The sequence below is a fragment of the Podarcis pityusensis genome, assembly GCF_964106645.2.
Source record: "Podarcis pityusensis genome assembly, chromosome: 4".
NCBI classification, from domain to species: Eukaryota; Metazoa; Chordata; class Lepidosauria; order Squamata; family Lacertidae; genus Podarcis; species Podarcis pityusensis.
In genome coordinates, this window is record NC_138027.1 from 70,885,023 (window position 1) to 70,906,885 (window position 21,863).

Genomic DNA, 21,863 nt, shown 5'->3' on the forward strand with positions numbered 1-21,863 from the left:
ATATTACTTTCACAATGGGAAAAATAAACTATTATCACCAGAAATATCTCACTTTCAAGATGGGGCATATTCTCCTGCAATTATATTGTATCCCAAAATTTAGAAATTTACTGCAATTCATTTCTGTCCATATGTTTGTTCATGAAAATGGTACTTCAGAAGGTTTGCTTACTGATACAGAATTTCAGGTAGCGAAAAATATCCATATATTAGAGCCTTATGACACTGTGTCAGGCAAAAGCAGAATTTCGACAAATGATGTTGGCAGTGGATGTACAGTGGTACTTGGTATGCACTCTGGTTGCCAGTATGTGGCATTATTCATGTTATGCATATTTGGTATTTAATGTTTTTCTACTCCATCCTCCAAGAATAAGAGCTGTGTTGAAATGTAAAGACTTTTCTTTATTTGAAAGATCCCACTTTGCATGTAGACATGCTCCAAGAAACATATTTAGCTATGCCTCTTAGAGCTTCATAATTGGCAGCTGAGGCTCACAAGTTGCTGGAGCTGTTCAAAGAGTATTTGGTAATTTAGCTCTTTTTCAGCTGCCAAATGACCTGAAAGCAGATTTTGATATTTCTTCACCATTTGATATTTCTTGTTTTTCCGAGATGTTATAGCTACATTTTGTGATTAAGGGTTATACATGTTCTTGGGTGTTTGGCTTAATGAATCTAGGTGGTCTTCTTACTCTTTTCTTTTGACCTGGCAAACATTCCACCATTAAGCTCCAACACCTATTAATCAGAAGATGCACTAAACATTAGCATCCCAAGTGTCATGTAACTGGCAAAGCTCAAACAGTGTGCCCAGCTCTATCCCCATGTCATTTCCGGTTTACTGAAGCAAAACATTCTTATGCAGAAGTCTGGAATATACTGTGAAGGTATATCCATGTGAAGCACATATAATGCCTTCCACTTTAATAGCAAATCCCTCTTACCTTCATCAGGCAGAGAAAACCAATAGCAGCCTTCCCCATGCTGCCACCGCAATATGCTGTGAAAGCAGCAGTTTGCACGTGTAACTGTGTCTTCAGTTAGGTTAATTGGTCACATTTGGGTGGGAAGGTGTTGGAAGATTAACAGGTAAAGGACTAGTTTAGGTGGGATTTTGAGGGGGATAGGTGCTTCTCTAGGTTTGCCACTCAAAACCCTCAGAGGCTTTGAGATAACAGCAGCAGAGATCTGGGGACCTGGGAGTGGAAATATTGGCAAAACTTTCCAAACCACCAGAAAGGATGAGACATATAGGGAGGAGAAAGGAGTCCTGTGTAGGTTGATGCTTGCCTGATACAGAAACCCTGTACAAACCGTAATAGCTGCCCTCTGCAGAACATATCTGAAAATTAATAAAATGTGGACCTTGTTACGACTCACTTACATGTGTCTTGTCTCTATTTCCACCTCTATCCACAATGTGTGCAAGATACAGATTTATGTACATTTGTGTGTATAGTCTTGAGCAAATCTAGCAAGATCTCCAGCCTCTTGCTCATTTTGTTGTCTGTTTTCTGCACATATTCTAGCTCTACAATATCCTTTTTTGCCCCTGTTTATTCTGAAAAAAGCTGAGTTTTGATGGTGGAATTAGTCTATTGCTGGCCTTGTTAAAAACAACATCACACCAATACCATTTAGAATTCTCCAAGGAAACGACAACTGGTTAGTATTTTCCAGTCCAATCTAAAACACCACCGCTTGGGAAATCATATTATATACTTATTGATATATTTTCTAAAATAAATAAATAAATTGCTTAATAGCCTATGTCCTTTGGTATCTAATTTAATTATCAGCAATTTGATTTGACATACAGAATTTATACTCTCCTAATATTTGGAACACCCTCCCTCCTTATAAGCTAAGGCTGCAAAATGAAATATGAGTTCCCTAGGCAAATAAATTAGATGAAAATCAATATGAGTAAGATCAAGATATGAAAGATGACATTTAGTAGTCAGAAGCAAATTTGCTTAACCTTATGTTGAAGTTATCAACGAATTACATCATTAGATTTGCAGAAGTGAAAAGAGATGACGTTTATCTTCTTTTAAAATGCATCTTAAGAACGTGGTTGATTTACTAGATTGAGGTTAAGTAAACATGCTTAAGGTGTTATGGTATGAAGACTTAAGAGAGATGCTATCCCTGTGTCAAGTCTCTGCATTGTTTTCTTGAAGTTGGATGACTAAGATGGCTCTCAAACTGGAGTTCGGGAACCATCAATGGTCGTTACACCTGGTCTCCAAAACTATAGTATAAATTAACAGAAGACAATGCTGAGGAATCAGGTGTTTGTTTGACATTTCCACTACAGTCATACCTCATGTTACGTTTGCTTCATGTTATGTTTTTTCAGGTTGCTTCCTACAGCGACCTGGAAGTACCGGAAAGGGTTACTTCCGGGTTTTGCCGCTTGTGCATGCGCACAACCGCCAAATCGCGCCGCGCACCTGCGCAGAAATGACACTTCAGGTTGCAGGCTTTTCATGTTGCGAACAGACCTCCAGAACGGATCCCGTTTGCAACCAGAGGTACCACTGTACATGTTGAAAAGGAACAGCCACTTTTCTGCATAAATGTTACAATTGGAATGGAAAAACAGCTTGCCTTTTCAACAGTGCAAAATCTTTCGGATAAGTAACATATAATTGGTTGGTCCGTTCCCCCCCCCCCCCGATGTAAAATAGAGCTTTTTATTCTTGGTACTTGTGTCTCTGATGGTTTCAGCTGTAGGTTTATGTTTCTGTATATATGTTTTTAAGTAATATATGCTACACCATCTGTATTAGTGAGAAACTGAATTCCACACTAAGTCCTCTTTCATAGTCATGGTCTCTTCTTCTATATCTTTACAATAGCCATGTGAAGTAGATTTAAAGTTAGAGTTGGTGACTGATTCGAGTGAGGAAGTGAGCACAAAAATGATTTATTTCTATTTTACAAAGCGTGTTCTCCTTCATGGAGAGCACGTGTTGCGGTGGGGTCTGCTGAGGCACCCCTCTGTTACCAGGCAGGGTCTCTAAAGATGGCCTGGGGCAGTGATTGGTTCACTGGGTTGCTGGGGTAAAAGTTATGTTGCAATTTTGGTGGGAGGGGTAAAATGTTTAAATACTCTGCACACAGCCTGGAGCTTTCTCTTTGCTGCGTGCAACGGATCACCTTGAGCACTTGGACCATCTGGAGGACAGTGGAGCGATCTTCTCATTGTCTGGTTACATTTCTTTACTTTCCCCTTCTTTTTAATCTTCTCTAGTCCTTAATTAATTTAATTCCCCCCCTTTTTTTTCTGTTTGATTTCCCACCCCACCCCTTACCCTGCCCTTTGGGAAGATTCTCCCTGTACCTGTGAGCGCTGCCTGTGCATAATCCTCCTTGGCTTGCCTTTCCCAATAGGGAGAGAGCCCCCATTAGGGGCTTTCTTTTGCAAAAAGGTTTTCCCCATTTTTGCCTGTTTAATTGTGGGGCTAGCCAGGGCTGTTCCCAGCTTACCTGGAATCACTTTCATTTATAGTATCCCCATAGGTTGGCTTTATTTTGGGTGCACGCAGTGCTGTTGGCCGAGTTTTAATCTAGCCTTGGGCGGGCCCACTATTGAGTTCCTTTAATATTGCAATGAGACTATAAAAGGCAGAGAGCTGAAGCAGGGAGGCCTTCACGGCCTGCTTGGCCTGCACATATCTTTCAAGCCTAAGCCTGCTACAGTTAGCAGTACAGTAAATTCCCAGCTTACCTGGAATCACTTTCGTTTATAGTATCCTCATAGGTTGGCTTTATTTTGGGTGATTGCAGTGCTGTTGGCTGAATTTTAATCTAGCCTTGGGCGGGAGCACTATTTTGAGTTCCTTTAATATTGCAATGAGACAAAAAAGGCAGAGAGCAGAAGCAGGGAGGCCATCACGGCCTGCACATATCATTCAAGCCTAAGCCTGCTACAGTTAGCAGTACAGTAAATTGTTAAGTTTCTGTGACATGTGACTCATTCTCTCTATAAGAATGTATCTGTTGTTTGCAGGCTCACTTGTTGCTAATGTATATCTTAGGCAGACAGAGTGGAGCCAGAGGCTCTCTGTGCCTCTAATGAGCACTCTTTGTATGCTCTTTAACTATGCTGTTTCTGAACAATTTTTTTTTTTCCTGATAGTGGCGACTGCCGTTTTAGAGACGAGCCATTGTGGCTTAGTGGCTAGAGTACAGGACTAGGACCTGGGAGACAGGGTTCATATCCCTCACTTAGCCATTGTTATAACAAGGCAAAACAAGCTGCTCCTTTTGGACTATTTTGTTGCTGGGTAGTTTGGCCCATTTGTGATATTGCTCCCAAAAAGAACTTTGGGTTTCTTGAGGAGGTGCTTCCCTCTAAAGGGCAAACAGGGGTACCTGGACAGGCGGTGGGCTGCCTCGAGTTTGTTATCTCATTGGAAACATTTATGTCTGGCCTAGCAGGTGATCCTAGGGCTTGGCCCGCTTGGCCCTAGAATTTGATGGCCTCTGGCAGCGTTTCTGGCCTGAATAGCATCCCCATGTGGTGCACAAAGCATTGGTTTCACCTGTTCCTCACATTGTTTAGGTTTTTTCTTTTTGCAGACTATGACAGGGCCTTTGCAAATGCCTCCAGAGCTTGCCTCTCCTGCAGAGGATGACTTGTTGATGCCCCAGGTGCCTTCTTCAGGAAGGAAGCGTCTTCAGAGGCAGGAAAAAGTGGAGCAGGGATGATGCTTACACCTCCTTGCAGGTAAATCATCACTGGGCTCTGATGATGCTTCAGACATCACCTTGGACCTCTCCAGGGGTCAGGGTGAGGCTGTTCCAGGTCTTTAGGGATCATCCTGGATAGCTCAGCTGGTCAGCGTATGGTGCCGGTAATGCCTAGGTTGCAGGATTGGTCCCTATATGGGACAGCTGCATGCTCCCTCATCACTTTACCCGGACACTGAGGTCCAGCGCCAAGGGCCTTTCTGGTGGTTCCCTCACTGTGAGAAGCCAAGTTACAGGGAACCAGGTGGAGGGCCTTCTCGGAAGTGGCACCTGCCCTGTGGTACACCCTCCCACCAGATGTCTACTACTAGACATTTAGAAGACATCTAATGTTTGATGCATTACTGTATTTTAATATTTTGTTGGAAGCTGCCCAGAGTGGCTGGGGAAGCCCAGCCAGATGGGCGGGGTACAAATAGATGATGATGATGATGATGATGATTATGATATTGTGGGAGAGTGGACCAGATGATCCTAGGAGTCCCTTCCAACCCCACTATTCTATAAGCGGTAATTCACTATGATGGGAATGTTAGACACAGGGCTGCCATCATCCCCTTAGCTCACTAGGATCGCAGGGATGGGGACATGTGGACTACTTGCGCAGCTCCACATTTCAAATGGAAATTCCCTGAGCAATAGAACCTGAAGCTGGTATGCAGGAAGCTGGCCCGGTGGCAGCTTTGTTGGGACTTCTTTAGGGTCTCTGGCCAGTGTTGGCCCTGTAAATTTACACATCATGGTGGCAACACAAGGCAGGGCTTCTTGCCCAAGCGGGGGCTGGCAAGCAATAACTCAATACCTCTCGCCCATATTTCAATACCTCTCGCCCATATTTCCATAAAAATATCTCCCTTTAAAGCCTGGCTAAAAGGTTATCTAGATGGGTCAGTAGCTTTGTGCTTGTGGGAAGGGTTTTTCCCAAGGTTTTGGGATTCCTCTGGCTTTTCAGCCAGCGGCTCAGAATACAGCAACTCAAAAGCCAGTTAGAGAGCTACCTGTGGTAGCCAGAAAGAAGGTTAGGAAGCAGCTTGCATTGGGACGTATGGTGGGATCCCTTTGATTCTCCTTCTAGTCCCGATTTTCATTTATCCCCATTGGGGATCGTCCCTAAGAAAGCCCCATATAATTCCATCTGTTCCATATTTATCGCACCCCAAAGGCACCTCAGTGAATGATGCTATCCCTCCGGAATTGTTCCGTGAAATATGCATCTTTGGATCAGGCAGTTGAGCTTACCAACAAATTGGAGGAGGTGCCTTGTTGGCATTATGCGATATTGAATCGGCTGTTAGGCTGCTGCCGGTTCACCCTCAAGATTTTAAGTAGTTAGGCTTTAATTGGATGGTCCTTACATTGATAAGGCGATGCCAGTTGGTTGCTCAATAGGCTGTGCAGCACTTGAGTCCTTTAGCGCCTTTCTGGATTGAACATTGCGAGTCAAGACTCGTTTAACTGGGGGTATCGTTATGTGGATTATTTTACTGGCTGGTTCATGTGACACCAGCCTCTGCTTAGCTTACTAGATGCCCCTTTATTCCCTGAGGAGCTGGGTGTTCTGTTGGCAGTGGAGGACAGTGGCTCCTACTGCCCCTTTTAACGTATTTGGGGGCTAGCTGGATACCGTTGCTCAAACATCTGCTCGCCTGTGGAAAAGCTGTTTGCCTTGAAGGATGTTATTCTTGTAATACTTCCTATGAAGCAAGTGTTGCTTTGTCAGATCCTATCATTCCTAGGTCAGTTAAATTTTGCATGCAGGGTGGTTGCTCCAGGCTGCCCCTTCCATTCCTGCTTGGCCAGGTGGTCTCATGGCCCAGGGTCCTTTCATCATCATGTACAGTGGCCTTGAGCCTGGCAGGGCAAGGCAATCACATGTAACCTAACTTTTCTCGAGTTTTCCCCATTGTAGTGTCAGCGCACATCTGGACTGAGGAGTTTAGGGACCGTCAGGTCGGTCTTGGTCTGATAACCAGGCAGTGTGAGAGTCCTGGCAAAACGGTCTTCATGCTCTGGCAGAGTCTTCGCACTGCTTAAGGTTTAATATTGTGTTTCTGCTCGCTTTATTTCGGGATCATCTAATGTTTTTGCTGTCGCTCTATCCCGTTTTTTCAGTTGGAGAGCTTCAGATCCTGGGCTCTGGACGCCCAGCTATAGCCGGATTTTTCTGGAGCTCCTGTGGCACTTGGCAACAATTAATAATTATGAGGAATAGTAGCTTACGTTTCCCCATCCGCTTTCAGGTCTTATGAGAAGGCCTGGACTGATTTCTTAAAATTTAGCTGGTAGTCCTCGGCCATTCAGAGGAACCTGCCCCCATCCTCTGAGCAGGACCTGCAGTAATTCGCCCACCTGCTGCAGATCGGATGCAGTGTTAAAACTATCAGAATTCAGTCCGCTGCAATGTCTGCTAGAGTAAAGCTTTAATTTTTCAGAGACCCTTCTAAAAGTGTGTCATGCGCAGGGTCTCGGAAGGTTGGAATAGGCTCTGACCTTCACAGGACAGCAGGCAGGAAGCCAGTCAATCTTTGACCTATGCAGTATCCGCAACAAGTTAAGACTTGTTGGCTGGTTCAAGATCAAGACGAGACTTATTTCAGTATTCCATTGTAATTTTGGTGTACTGAGGGTTGGGGAAATTGTGTTGGAGCCAGCACGGGGCTGAGAGTTTGGAGGCTTATTGCCTCAGGACTTTTCCTTATCTGCTTTGGAGCTTGTCATAAGTGTCTGGAGCTCTAAGTCAGACCTAGTGAGCAGGGTTGCCACCATCAGGCTTCCAGTCACAGGTGAGGTGGGCCCTTGCCCTGTTATTGGATACCGGAAATATTTGGGTTTTCGTTCCCCTGGGGGCTGGCTCAATCCTAGTGCACAGAAATGGGTTCCGGTTCGACAGGCATCTAATTGCTCACGTCGTGCGCCAGTTATTGCAACCTGCGGCGTGCCTACCGCTGAACACGCCTCATTCCTTCCAAATAGGTGCTGCTGCAAAGGCTGCGCACTGGGGCCTGTTAGTAGACAGGATTGTGAATACGGGTCATTGGAAGTCTGACGCAGACAAAGGTTATGTCAGTAAGCATCGCCAATGATGCCTGCGCTGATGCCTGTCTGTTATTCCTTTTTTCATAGGAGCAGCTGTGCGCATTTGGATTGTCGGCCACAGCATCATGCACTGAGCTGGCAAGCACCCTGACGAGTCTGGACTGGGGGCGCCATCTCGGCCTTCCTGCCCATGTTTCTAGCTCCAGTCCGCATCTGGATTGTGGGGCACAGCATCGTTTACTGGGCTGACATCAGAGCTAGGCAGTCTGGAAGGGGACTGGGTCTTGGCCTCCCGCAGCATGTGCAGGTGTTGTGGATGTCTAGGCGCAGAATGCAGTGGAGCGAATTCATCCCACTAATTAAGCAGAGGGTGCTTTTGGATGGCCCCCCCCATGGCAATTGTGGTTCAGCTGGGGGAGAACGATGTGGCAACTTATGGTTGCTTTACTTTGCGCTCCACGATTCAGAGAGACTTGGGGGAATTGGTGACCTTAATACCCACAGTTAAAATATTTTGGTCACAATTGCTGCAAAGGCGCAATTGGCACGGCATTTCTCGACCTGAGGCTGCTGAAAGGGCCAGGAAGCGCATTAATTCCGCAGTGTGTAAGAAGGTGGCGGATTTGGGTGGATTGGTTATTTCCCGCCTGGATATTACCTTCAAGGCTCTGGCCCTTTACCGCAATGATGGAGTACATCTCTCTGTACTGGAGAATGATGTTTGGTTGGATGCGGTAACTGCAAGGTTGAAGGTTGGGTTGGGATTGTGAGTGGTTGGCGGCGAGCGTAAAGGGCTTGATTGGTGGTTAGGCATTGGTTATAAATTGGTGGAGGAGGGGTTAGGATAGGCTGGGCCTGCCCCTCCATGGTTGCTGCGGAAAGGGAATTCCGTTAAAGGAATCCTGGGGCTTGCCATCTTTTCGTCCAATCCCTGGAATGGGACTAGGGCCGGCAAGCCTTCGGGGAGCATGCGGATGAGAATTGAGGGTCTGTGACCCAGCTCCATTTCTCTCCGACTTGCTTTCCCCCGCACTGTCTTTCGGTGGTGCCCGGAAGTCAGTTCTGTCCCCAGGCGGGGGGACAGATAGTCTTAACCAATGCCTAAACAACCACTCACGGTTTTGTATTTAAATAAAGTTGTGGCCAAAATTATGCCAAAAACCTTAAACAAAAATTAAGTGTGCGTTGTGAGTTATTTGGGGGGTGGCTTGGGGACCTCGACACGCAAACAATGAACATCGATTTTAAAATATGAAACTGCACAGGCTAAAGGGCAATTATCGTGGCCCATGAAAGCTTATATAATAATAAATGTGTCAGTCTTTAAAATACCTTAATATGTGTTTTCTGGTACCTATTTGCATGCATGCATTTTTGGGGGAAGGGGGAACTGTACCAGGGTCCCCAACAATCTTAATCCAACCTTGAACACAAGAATCTCATTTTATATTGAACAGGGGAACTTTTGAATGTTTCTATTAGAGGAGAATGATTTGGGCTCTGTAATTATCTGCAGAATATATTCAGTCAACTGTAAACAATGTCATTAATGGAAAAAGGGAGGTGGTTTCTGCACAGAGAAACTGAGGGACTGAAAGAAAAGCAACAAATGGTTTTGCAACTAATCATTCATCCAGCTCCAGAGACTGGCCTACTGTGTTTGAGATTCCATATAGAGAGAACAGAAAGATTTTCAAAAACAAAAATGAATGAACGAACTGTGTTTTTGGCTTCTTGAGGCAGCTGCCAGTCTTTTGGTGCTAACTGAATGCTGCTTGTGAAATTTGACTGGGAAAGTGGATTTGATTGTTCTGGTGTGCCTTTCGTGGATTTATTTGTCCATTTTAACGAATATATCTGTGTCCCTTTAAATATTTGTAATCTGATTTTGTCTGCTCAGAAGTTCTTTGGGCACCTCATGCCATGCTTTAATAGGTTCTTTTCATGTGGCTGACAGGTTGAGAAATGGAATTTATTTGTGCTGTTTTCTGTTTCTTCATTTTTGGTTGATGGGAACAGAAAGGTTGCTTTCATCCATTTTCCAAAAATAGCTTTTGATCTATTTCTTTAATGGAGAGGGAGGGGGGGATGCAGGAAGGGAGCCTTCTTGGTTTTTTAAAAAAAAAATATGCTTAAGACATGTTAACTGAGAAATCAAAGATAGTAGAAATGATCAAGCATCCATAATGCTTATGTAGATGTAGATCAGAGTAAACAGCTGCCAGTCATCTTAATTGGCAAACTGAACTGGACTGTTATGCTTTAATAAGGAGGACGGTGATGGACAGGTATGATTGAGCTAATGTACTTAGTGGGGGTCTATTTTTTTTTTTTTTTAATGTTTATTCACTGCATGTGCCATTCACTAAATTGGTAACTATGGTACTGGCCTTTGCAGTGATAGAAAGGTCTCTTTATTTTCACCTTCACACTAAGAGCATACTGATAATATGTTTGTTTAACCTCATTACATAGCAATTTTATGCCTATCAGTAAGGCATAAATCTTACCCCTCCACCTTCTGAAATAAACAAATAAGCAAGGAGAAAAGAGGGGAAGGAAGACCTCTAGCTGTAGCTTATTACACTCACTCTGAGCATGGCTGCTTTAAAAGCAATCGGTATAAAATCCTTTTCTTGAATATTATACATTCATATTCCCCCAAAGGTTGACACTTCTCTCTTCTACTTGAACCACTATGTGATGCTTGATTCAAGGACTCCAACCTCAGCGATAGTGGCTCAGAGATAAGATTTTGCTAGAAAATATGTCACTATCATAGACACATATAATTATAGCATTAGAAGGGAGTGCAAGGGTCATCTAGTTCAACCCCCTGCAATACAGGCATGTTTTGCCCAAGGTGGGGTTCAGCCTAGCAACCCTGAGATCAAGAGTCTCATAATCTACCAGCTGAGCAATCCAACAACTGTAAAATGGCCCTAAATACTTTAAAAAAAAAAAAAAAAACCTCTGGAAGTTGTTTCCTCCATGGGTATCAGCAGTCGGTGCTTATGAATTGCCAACAGAAAAAAATCCCAGGCGTCTTAAAGATCAGAAATGGGTCAACAAAAAAGAAGAAGAAGAAGAAGAAGAGTTTGGATTTGATATCCCGCTTTATCACTCCCCTTCAGGAGTCTCAAAGCGGCTAACATTCTCTTTTCCCTTCCTCCCCCACAATGAACACTCTGTGAGGTGAGTGGGGCTGAGAGACTTCAGAGAAGTGTGACTGGCCCAAGGTCACCCGGCAGCTGCATGTGGAGGAGCAGAGACACGAACCCGGTTCACCAGACTATGAGACTACCACTCTTAACCACTATACCACACTGGCTCTCAAGTACTTGAGATGAGCTTTCAAACCCACAACACAGTCTTTCTGATGAACCTTTGCGTGTTTTAGCACTGTAAACCTGCAAGGTGAGTTTATAGCCTGGAAAATGTTATGCGAGCTTTTCTGAGAAAGAGACAGAAGTGAATAACAAACAATGTCTTATTCATGTGTCTAACAGTGTAGGAATGACCATTTTAGGGACTGGATTATTACCTGCTGCCACTTTCCCATTGAAAATAGATCTCTTAAATAGGATTTCTTCCAAAGTTCTCTTCTGAATTTATCCCTATCCTTTTTTTGGCAATCCCTGTCCCACTTCACTCAGCCCAGTGATACACTGAACCTGGCTCAAGAGGTCCTCTGACTTTCTGGAAATCTTTTTTATGGGCCACAGGGATCAGTAGACAAATCTGTCAATTTCAGTTTCTCTCAATTTCTCTCCCTGCCCCCTTTGTTTTCTAGTTCTCTACATCCCTGCTTCAGTTTGTGATTAAAATAAAAAGTCCTCCTGAAAATTCATCAGCATTTTAGTGTAGATCTCTCTTCTAATATGCATATTTTTATGCAACTGCCTAATATCCAATTTTTGCAAGCAGCTTTCTCTACCATAATGCACATTGTATGCTATTTTCATTGGTATATGTCTCTCTGTGTGTGTGTGTGTGTGTGTGTGTGTGTGTGTGTACACATACACACACATACACACACACATCTTAATATATGCACTGTCATATACAATATTCAGTTGGAGAACTGTACTGCAAGATTTGTAGAATTGCAATTTTCGAAGGATGGGTGCATTTCATTTTGTGTATTGTTTCTGGAAGTGCAGAATAGGTAGGTTGCATTAAAATGTGAACTGAATTTCTCACCCATCAGAGAGCAAGGAAGACTGTAAAAATGCTTGTGCAAGTAGCCTCCTCCTTTTGCAACCTTTTTGCTTAAGCAACCTTAGGATCAATCCCACTGTATTATAACAACAACAACTTTGCCTGATTTTTAAACTTTTTGAACGTAAAATGGCACCTTGTGTACTATCTCATGTGCCACTGAGCAGAGACAGCAGCTTATAAACATATAATTTATGCCACAGGTATGAAATTTACGGCATGTAATGCCTTAAGAGAAAATATTATGAAAATGATATACAGGTGGTACATAACCCCAGTCAAGCTTGCAAAAATCTACCATTTGCCTGATAATAAATGTTGGAAATGTAAAGAAACTGAAGGTACATTTTTCCACCTTTGGTGGACGTGCCCAAAGATTAAGGCTTTCTGGGAGATGATATATAATGAATTAAAAAAGGTATTTAAACATACCTTCTTGAAGAAACCAGAGGCCTTTCTCCTGGGCATAGTCGGCCAATCGGTGTTAAAAAAGGATAGAACTTTATGTATGCAACAGCAGCAGCAAGAATACTCATCGCAAAGTATTGGAAGACACAAGAGCTACCCACACTGGAGGAATGGCAGATGAAATTGATGGACTATATGGAATTGGCGGAAATGACTGGCAGAATCCGTGACCAGGGAGAAGAGTCGGTGGAAGAAGATTGGAAGAAATTGAAAGATTACTTACAGAAATATTGCAAAATTAAAGAATGTTAGAGTGATGATGGATTGAAATTAAGTGGCTCCTAGCTGTACAGGTTTTAAGGTTATATATAGATCAAGATTAAGGATTAGGATTAAAAAGGTTAAAAGAATGGAAAATTGGTTTTTAATAGGTAAAAATTTAATGTTATATTATATTAAGATTAAGGATTGGGATTAAAAAGGAGGGAAAGGAATTGCTGGACAAACAAACTGAATTGGAATACAAAAGAGGGAGGTATGAGGAGGTCCGGGAAATAAGTAAATGTAAAAGTAGTGATGAAAAGATGGAATTGTTTTTAACTGTTTTTTCTTTTTTCTTTTTGTATTGTGTATTTTTCTTTTTATCTTTAATTTTTTTTTATTTTTCATTAATGTGTCTCTGTTCATGTGAAATTTTAATAAATATCATTAAAAAAAAACAAAAAACATATAATTTATGAATTGAGATTCATGTAAACATTAAATTATATGCTTTTTGCCCCATGTACAAGGAGCAACCAGTCTGGATGTTAGGCACACCCACACCCACCCACACACACGCACAAAAGGTTCAGCATATACATTACTGCACTGAGATAGGGAACGGAAATCTCATCACCACCACTACCATAACTCTCTTTTAATATATATATATATTTCAGTGCACTGGATTTCCCCCTTTGACCTTTCTTGAGCAACTGCTGCTGCTTTAGTTTTTGCCTCACCACATTTTATATGCTGCTCAGTGTTCAGGATTTCTGAATGACAATTTTAGTGCAGTTAGCTTTTCTCCAGTGCGCGGCTTACAAGGTAAGTGTTAAGCATTTCAAAAACCTGTCTATCCTTTTACAAGAAGGCACATTAATGCCAGTATCACAGCAGCCATTTTCTGTTTATTAGACGGGAGGGTAAATATTCAACACAGTTCATGGGGATTTAGTTCACTGACTCCAATTAACATTAATGAGGGTTTGTGAGGTTAAATTCCTGCACATCAAACTGAAAAATTACCCTAGAGTATGAAGAGATGTGTCTTGTGTCTTAAGAGTCTCAAGTTCTTCAGGCTGTGTTTTTTCAGCAGGGTATGCACAAAATAAGGATGTACATCAAGGATACTTTTTTTTTAAGCCACCAGGTGTACGGCATTGCTGAATGAATATCATCAGCACCAGTAATTGAACTTTATTTCTAATTATGCTTTTCTCCTTTTAATCCTAGCAATGACTTAAAAGCCTCATAGAAATGTAATGATGCGTAATTCATATATTCAGCCTGGAAGGACTAAATATGAGTTCCTAAGAAGTGAAAGCCCAGAGAGTTGTGTGGGCAGGTTTATTCTAATTATGGCTCCAATGTTTAGATGATTAATCCATTAGGTTGTTTTGTTTTCTTTTAAAAACTGAATTGACTGAAAATGTATTCCTATTTGAGTTTCTAAGGCTTTTTAATACAAGTATCTATAAAAATTGCTAATGGAAATTAACGTGCTGTATAGGAGAACATGCCTCTTCTGTATGACTATGCTTACTGTGATGACACGCGGATGGGTCATATAAAGCTAGCAATGAAAGTTGGAGGGCCTTCCAAAAACACATGGGAAGTGGCACTGGGAACTATGTGAGGAAAAGAATTGTGAGGGTGATTGACACCCTCAGCCTTCCGCAAGCAAGAGCCTCTGCTGGATTTGTGTCCTATCCTGAACATCAAATCTGGGCCCAACCCAAAGTGTGCCTCCCTCCATTTTAGAACTATGTTTCTCAGATGTAGATTTAATCAATTAGTTCAGTGTTTCTGAAAATCCACCAGTGGGCCTTGTTCTGCTTTGAGATGGTTCCCTGTGACACAGTGTTCCCACTACCTCCTTACTTGCCAACCTTGCTCCTGGCTGGGCCAAAGACTCTTGATTCGACCAAAGGCAACACCAGCAACCTTTGCCCAGGAGACAGAGAAGTTAGTGATAAAATAATATGGGAAGTGGGGATAAGGACAAGTTGGCAATGGGAAGGAAATTGTGAGTGATGTGTAAAAAAGTACTTCGGGGGGCATGTGGAGATGGGAAGGGGAAAATAGAAAAGAAAAAGCTGCCTCCACTTACAGCCTCTGGATAAGCAAATTTTGCCTAAGATGGGGGTGCTGAGTCAAAATATCTCCAGATACAGTATGTCCAAATCAGCTTGAAGAAAGCCATTGCCACAAGGAAAATGCTGTGACAAGGAATTAAGCTATTTCTATAGATGGATTAGATACCAGCAGAAAGTGATGTCAGTAATTGCCAGCTGATAATGCCAATATCTGCCTCCCTCTGCCACCATCTTGTGACCGGATATGGCCTTATTTATTTATTTCATCAACCTTCAATACTGTTTGATGGGGGGGGGACTTCAAAGCATTCTCTGTCCTTTATTTTGGGTGGCTAGAATGTCCTTGAACTATAATAATGGCTCTGCTTTCCCAGAGAGCATGTGTTTGTGTAGAAGCTGCAAACTTTTGTGTAGCTGCCTTATTGTACAAAGGTAAGAATTGCATTCATGACTCCACCTTCCACTACCATGTGCCCCCATATAAAGTTACACATGAGGTAATGTGGCTCTTGAGATTAAAAAGCTTTCCCATCCCTTCCTTACTTTGTTCAAGCCACTCCTCCACCACTCCTCTTTCCATTGTCTTCTCCTTTTGTGGTATAGTGGTTAAGAGCGGCAGACTCGTAATCTGGTGAACCGGGTTCGCGTCTCCACTCCACCACATGCAGCTGCTGGGTGACCTTGGGCCAGTCACACTTCTCTGAAGTCTCTCAGCCCCACTCACCTCACAGAGTGTTTGTTGTGGGGGAGGAAGGGAATGGAGAATGTTAGCCGCTTTGATACTCCTTTGGGTAGTGATAAAGCGGGATATCAAATCCAAACTCTTCTTCTTCTTTCATAGGCTCTCAATTGCGCTCCTGTATTTCAGCAGACTGTCTTGCTACCCTTCCCCGAAGCTCCCTTTTGTCCTCATATTCATGACATTCAAGCTCCTTGTCCCTTGACCCTATTTCCATCCAGCTTCCTAGCCTTCATCTTAGCTACGGCAAATGTGTCCCCAGGGTTGCATTCTGGCTCAGGAAAATCAGCCCAGAGCCAGCTTTCGCACATGTTAGCCTAGTTCTCTAAACTCATCCCTTGTAAGGAAATAGCCTGTCAGATAAAAGTAAAATAATCAGTTCCTAAGTTTCTGGAAACACCCCCCCCTCCGATTGAGTTCTTTATATTGCCAGTATCCATTTATTTCTGCTAATACAACAGAATTAAACCATCTGAAACTCATAAAAGAAAAGTGTTTATAGATGCGGAATATGTCACATTTCTCTGTGCCGTTCTGCAGGAATGCTGTAACAGAAGGGTAGGATTTAACTTACTATGTCTACTATAGTTTGTCAGTGAAATGGGAAGAGAAGTGCATATATAGGCTGTTTACATGCAAAGTGGATAGCTAAATGTAAGCCAGGCAGCTAATCAAACATCTTTAAAGCCTGCATTTTATCTGATTGAGTCAACATTCATACCAGTGAGTCTGGCAGGTGAAAATTAGGGAGAATAGCTAGCTATCCCAAGAAAATTGCTTTTTCAATTCCCCATAAATTGTTGTGATCTAGAACAGCATTATAGCTAAACATCCAAGCTGAATGTAAAAGAGACTTTCTGGTTTTGAAAGAGGAAGAGAGGAAAAGGAAAGAAACTAGAGACAAATGTAAGACTACCCTCACAAAATTATTCTACACAATGATACATATGAATTAATTAACACACACACACCCTTGCTAAAGCAGTCATGTGATATGAATTGTTTCCTTTTTAAACAGCATTTATGTTGTGATGCACACAAACAAATTCTTATGCAATTCCGCTCCTAATCTGTTTTAGCAGTCATACATTAATTAAAGCCTGAACCCTAATGCATCTTGAAGTTCCATCTATAAATATGCTTTCGGTCAGATGGCTGGACTGGCATCGACAATTATTGTCACTTTCCACATCCCAAAACAACAATACAACCCAGAGCAACCTTTTGCAAGGCTACATTCCTTATAAAGAGAGAGCACTGGAAACTTCCAGTGCTTTTTTTCTGTCTAATAGCTGTCTAATATTTACACGTTTAGCATGAGGCATTGGCGGCAGTAATAAACAGTGCCAGTAGTTAAAGCACTATCAGTTTCCCCAAGCATCAGTTCACAGTGATAAACTCTTTTAGCCTAAGAGCTACTTTCAACAGTTTCTTCCACTTTACAGGTAGTTTATGTCCACCAGCTTATAGCCACCAACTACCAAAGCTCATTATACCCCTTTGTATGGCACCTTCATTATATACCTTTAAGTGCCAGGTGATTCCTCTTCAACCAGACCCTTTGGCTGATTAACATCTTATACCCCTTATAAATGTGTTTGTGGGAGCAGGTTATTGGTTGACGTGTTTATTTTTTGTTCTCTGACACTTTTGGTAAGACTAAAAGTGAGAAAGTCAGAAAATAGAGCCCAATGTGTGAATCAGATTGTTCTGCTCTGAAACAAAGTTTGTATTTTGTTTTGTTTATTGTGTGTGTTTTTTAATCTTGTATTTTAATATTTGAACCACCTCAAGATCTGCAAATGAACGGCGGTATACAACTTTAATAAATAAATAAAAATGATAAATAAATAATAATTAAATGTTACTCACCTTCTACAAAAGCCTAAAGAGATGAGTTCTTTGCATTGTCATTTAAAAAGTAAAATGTTTAGGGCTAAAAGTGTCCGTTAATTAGGGATAAGAGATGCGAAAGAGGTGCATTTGCTCTGTAAAAGTATTTGTACAGAAAGGATCCCTTCTCCTTGGTCAACTCTGGAGTGGACTGCAGAAGGTAGACTGGATTCTATAGTTCTTTCCAATATTGTTCAGAACTCTCCAGGTGCACCTAGCTCAGAATATGCAAGGCTGGACTCTAACATAGGCCAGTAAAATCCCAATACCATGTTGCACACTCTGAACCTCCAGCACTGATAGGAGAGCATCAGGTTGCAAAAGTTTGATCTAGGTCAATTACTTATGTGGGGAAAAACACCTGATTAAGATGGTTAGAGGCCCAGGGGCAGATCCAAAAACAAGGTCTCCCTTCTGCACATATGGATATACCAGGAAACTGGAAGTAACTGGGGCTGGCGTGTTTTATTCACTAATGAATAAAATGAAAAGTCTAGTTGTTTTTATCACATAATCTACTATCTTCTAAAGTTGCAGCCTTTCAATTAAATCATATTTCTTCAACAAAAGCAACAACCACATTTTGCAGCACTAGCCTATGCATGTTTACTCAGAGGTAAATCTGATAACATTTCGTCACACCTGCCTCAGCTATAAGCACACAGAACTTCAGGAGGATCAATTGATACACAATACGCACAGACTCGAAGGCAATACCAGTAGGAATTGTTTCTGTTAACCTCCCACTGTCAGATGAAAATAGGGACATGCCATTCCATAATGATGGTGGTTCGAATCTCCATGACGGGGTGAACTGTTGTTGCTCTGTCCCAGCTCCTGCCAACCTAGCAGTTTGAAAGCACACCAGTGCAAGTAGATAAATAGGTACCGCTGTGGTGGGAAGGTAAACGGTGTTTCCGTGCGCTCTGGTTTCCATCACGGTCTTCTGTTGTGCCAGTAGCAGTTAAGTCATGCTGGCCACATGACCCAGAAAGCTGTCTGTGGACAAACGCCTGCTCCCTTGGCCTGAAAGTGAGATGAGCGCCACACCCCATAGTCTCCTTTGACTGGACTTAACCATCCAGGGGTCCTTTACCCTTTTTTTTAACCTTTTTACCTTATACTCCACACATATTACTGTGTTGCCCTAGCTACTCTGGCCCACTTCCAACATATATAAAAACATATTAAAACATTAAACATTTTTTTTTAAAAAAAAAAAATCCCTATACAGCATTGTCTTCAGATGGCTCAGGGGTTGCATAACTCCATACCCTCCAACATTTCTCCAATGAAAATAGGGACATCCTAAGAAAAAGTGGGTCATTCCGGGATCAAATCAGAAACCGGGATGGATTCTCTAAATCAGGGACGTCCCTGGAAAATAGGAACACATGTAGGGTCTGTCAGTGCCTTCTTTTGCTGTGCTGCCATCTTCTTCACCTACCAGACCAGTTGGAAGCAAAGGGAGAGCACAGAGCAGGTGGAGAAAGTGGGAGATATGGGTGGGCTTGTTAAAAGACTGGGGCAATCTATAATGGCGCCATCTTTGTTTATGGGCTCCTCAAAACTTTAAGAACTCTAGTCCCAAACTGAAGACAAGGAGAGGAAACAAAAAGTATCAATGTATATTTTTCAATCATTTCCATTTCAGAGAGCTTTTTTGAAAGCAGGCAAAGGAAGGAAACAACAACACTGCACATAAATAAAAGCTCTTTATATTACAAAAACCAACTGGCTCCTCAATAAGTGCCTATGGCTTTACAAGTTAGCAAAAGGGGGATCTCTTTAAAGCTATCATGCAAATGGCAGGAAAAAGTAATCTTCGCGCTGCTATTGAATTTACCCTTGGAGTTTCCTTAGAAACAATGCTGCGGGTTCTCATCTGTGCTGAATTGCTGTAATATGCTGCTGGTAATTAGATATTGATTAAACCTGTCAATGGATATACTTCCTAGTGTCCTTCTCCCTGCCCTGAGAAATATGTCAAGTCAGAATTAATTTTGGAACCAGCTCCAAAGATACATTTTACTCAAATAGGGTCTGTTAACAAAAGAGAAAGACCTCAATTAGAAATCAAATTTGGTGGGTAGAACTTCTCACAGTAAAGTTAGGTTAGCAAGAAACTTATTATCTGTTGCTCATTGCAAGGTGTCATTTTACATTATTACTCAATATTTATCCTTGCTCACCGGAACATTCTGTGTTGTTGCCCAGCAGAGCCAGCCATCTTAGAAAGAGACTCCAGCTACTTCAGGTAAACTCAACTATGAACAGCTTTATTTCAGTCTGACAGGAAGCCCACACTGGTTTCCTCCTTCCACTCATCAATCTACATCCCATATTGACCTACCCACTCCACTTCAATCATCAGAGGAAGCCCCTTCTGGTTGTATCTTGTCCTGTGGAAATCCATCTCGCAACCACTATGAGGAGGACTTCTCTATGTTGGCACCCAGATTGCCCCTTGGAAATATGGCAGCCGCTAACTATTTTGTCATTTCACAGATTACTGACAGACTGCATATAAGCCCATTCCTGGCCTCCTAATGTTTTAGTACTTGTTCTTAGCAATTCATGTTTGCTATAGCTGTATTACTAAATTTTTATTATATTGTTTTATTCTGTTATGAATCACTGGAAACACATTGAAACAGATTGCTGAGAGCCCTTCACAGTATGGAATAATGGTGTGGGGAAGCTTAGAAGAAGGGAGCCTTAGCAAGGAGAAATTGCTGTTTGATAGAACTGTACTTCTGAATAAGGAACTGAACAAATTAAGTTGTGGTAACTAACTTCATTAAGGGGTAGAATTTTCTCTTTTTGAAATAAGGGCTGGTAGCATCAATGGCCCCATGCAGTCAACTTAGGGCACAATAAATTTGACTACTCCTGTTGTTTTCTTTTTCTTTCTCTTTATCCGTTACCTTTGGATTCAAGTAAAAATATATTTGTAGAATTAATTTGATGTGACTGAAGCAATATTTTTATCTAAGTACACAACTGATAGGAGCTTAGGTATAGTCTCTTCACCACTGGATAGTGGATAGATCCTTTTCTATTTTGGATATTCATAGATACTTTGAAGAAAAAGAGTAATGTACCCATAAGAGAAGCATGTGAAAGAGGTAATGAGGCTGCAGGTTTTCACTGGGGAATCTGGTTAGGACTGGGAATGGGTGGAGCAAGGGAAATGGGAAGGGGAGCCCAGGAACTAAAGAAAAGCATGCAGGAAAGGGGGTTAATACTACAAGGAAACAAATTGTAAGTATGATTGACAATATGAAAATAATCACTTTGACCATAAAAGTCATGAGCAATGTGATAAAGTGACTGAGATTGTTTAAACTGTTGAAGGAGTTAAAACCAATAATGATATTATTGCATGAAACACATAAGACAAAAGAATCTGATGGATTTTTGAACAGCACAATGTGGGGCAATAAATTCTTTGGTCCAACATTGAATAAAACAGGAAAAGTGTGGCGTTTCAAATGGATATTCAGATGTAAACTTAGACCCGAGTAAGATTTTAAAAGACAATGGAAATCTATTTTTGTAGAGACTCTGTAGGATAATAACAGGAAAATCTCCCTGGCTTCAATATACATCCCTAAAGTGGGGCAACTGGACTTCATACAGAAGTTTTTTGGAAGAAAAAGGCTTCTGGAAATTTAGGGCCAAATTTAGACTAGAAAGAAAATTAAATAAAAAAACTTCCAGCCCATTCCCAATGGTACCTGAAAAAAGCACTTGCAACTCCCCAGCGTCTCCTGGTTACTATGGTACCAGGTACATTAATATGGCAAAAGCATTTTCAGGCTCAGGAAACTAGAAATCAATCTGAAATGTTTTATTTCTGTATTTTATTTTAGATTCAGAAGATAAAAAAGTTTGATATCTAAACTATGTGTGATTTTGATCCACATATGGATATGAGAACTAAAAACACTCCGACAAATATGGGAAATAAACTTGAAAATCACCGTAGATAGACAGATGGAACTCTTATGGGATAAATTCCCTTATAAAGCCATTTCAGCAAGATTTAGCAAAGTGACCGTTAAATTTATTCATAAATGGTCCTCACCTGCTTGTTGTAGGAGGTGCCGGAAATATGTGAAGGTGGCAAATTTGGGGGAATCTATTTTCCTAGATATATTTTAACCGTGTTTAAACATATTAAACGGTGTTACAATTCTGTTAAAACTTCCAAACGTGGCTTTTCATTATTTCTGAAGGAGAAAATTCAAGCTTCGTATACAAAGACCTAATCAGGCATCTTGTGGTAGCTGCAACAATGTTGATTCCAAGGGGATGGAAGGATGCTAAGGTATTAACTCGAAGCAATTGGAACAATGTGGTTCTGGAGACTACACTTCCTGAAAAATTCACACAAAGTTTGCAAGTAACTAGAGGTCAAAAAAGAGAAACTTGCCACT

The 21,863-nt window shown here is 41.6% G+C and overlaps 1 long non-coding RNA gene across 1 annotated transcript; it reads left to right on the forward strand.

Annotated features, from left to right (window-relative positions):
• The first annotated feature begins 2,947 nt into the window (after nt 1-2,947).
• LOC308476438 lies at nt 2,948-8,974 on the forward strand. The gene is made up of 2 exons (XR_013985900.1): nt 2,948-4,741; nt 7,888-8,974. It is a non-coding gene; the product is annotated as an uncharacterized lncRNA (long non-coding RNA).
• Nucleotides 8,975-21,863: the final 12,889 nt, after the last annotated feature.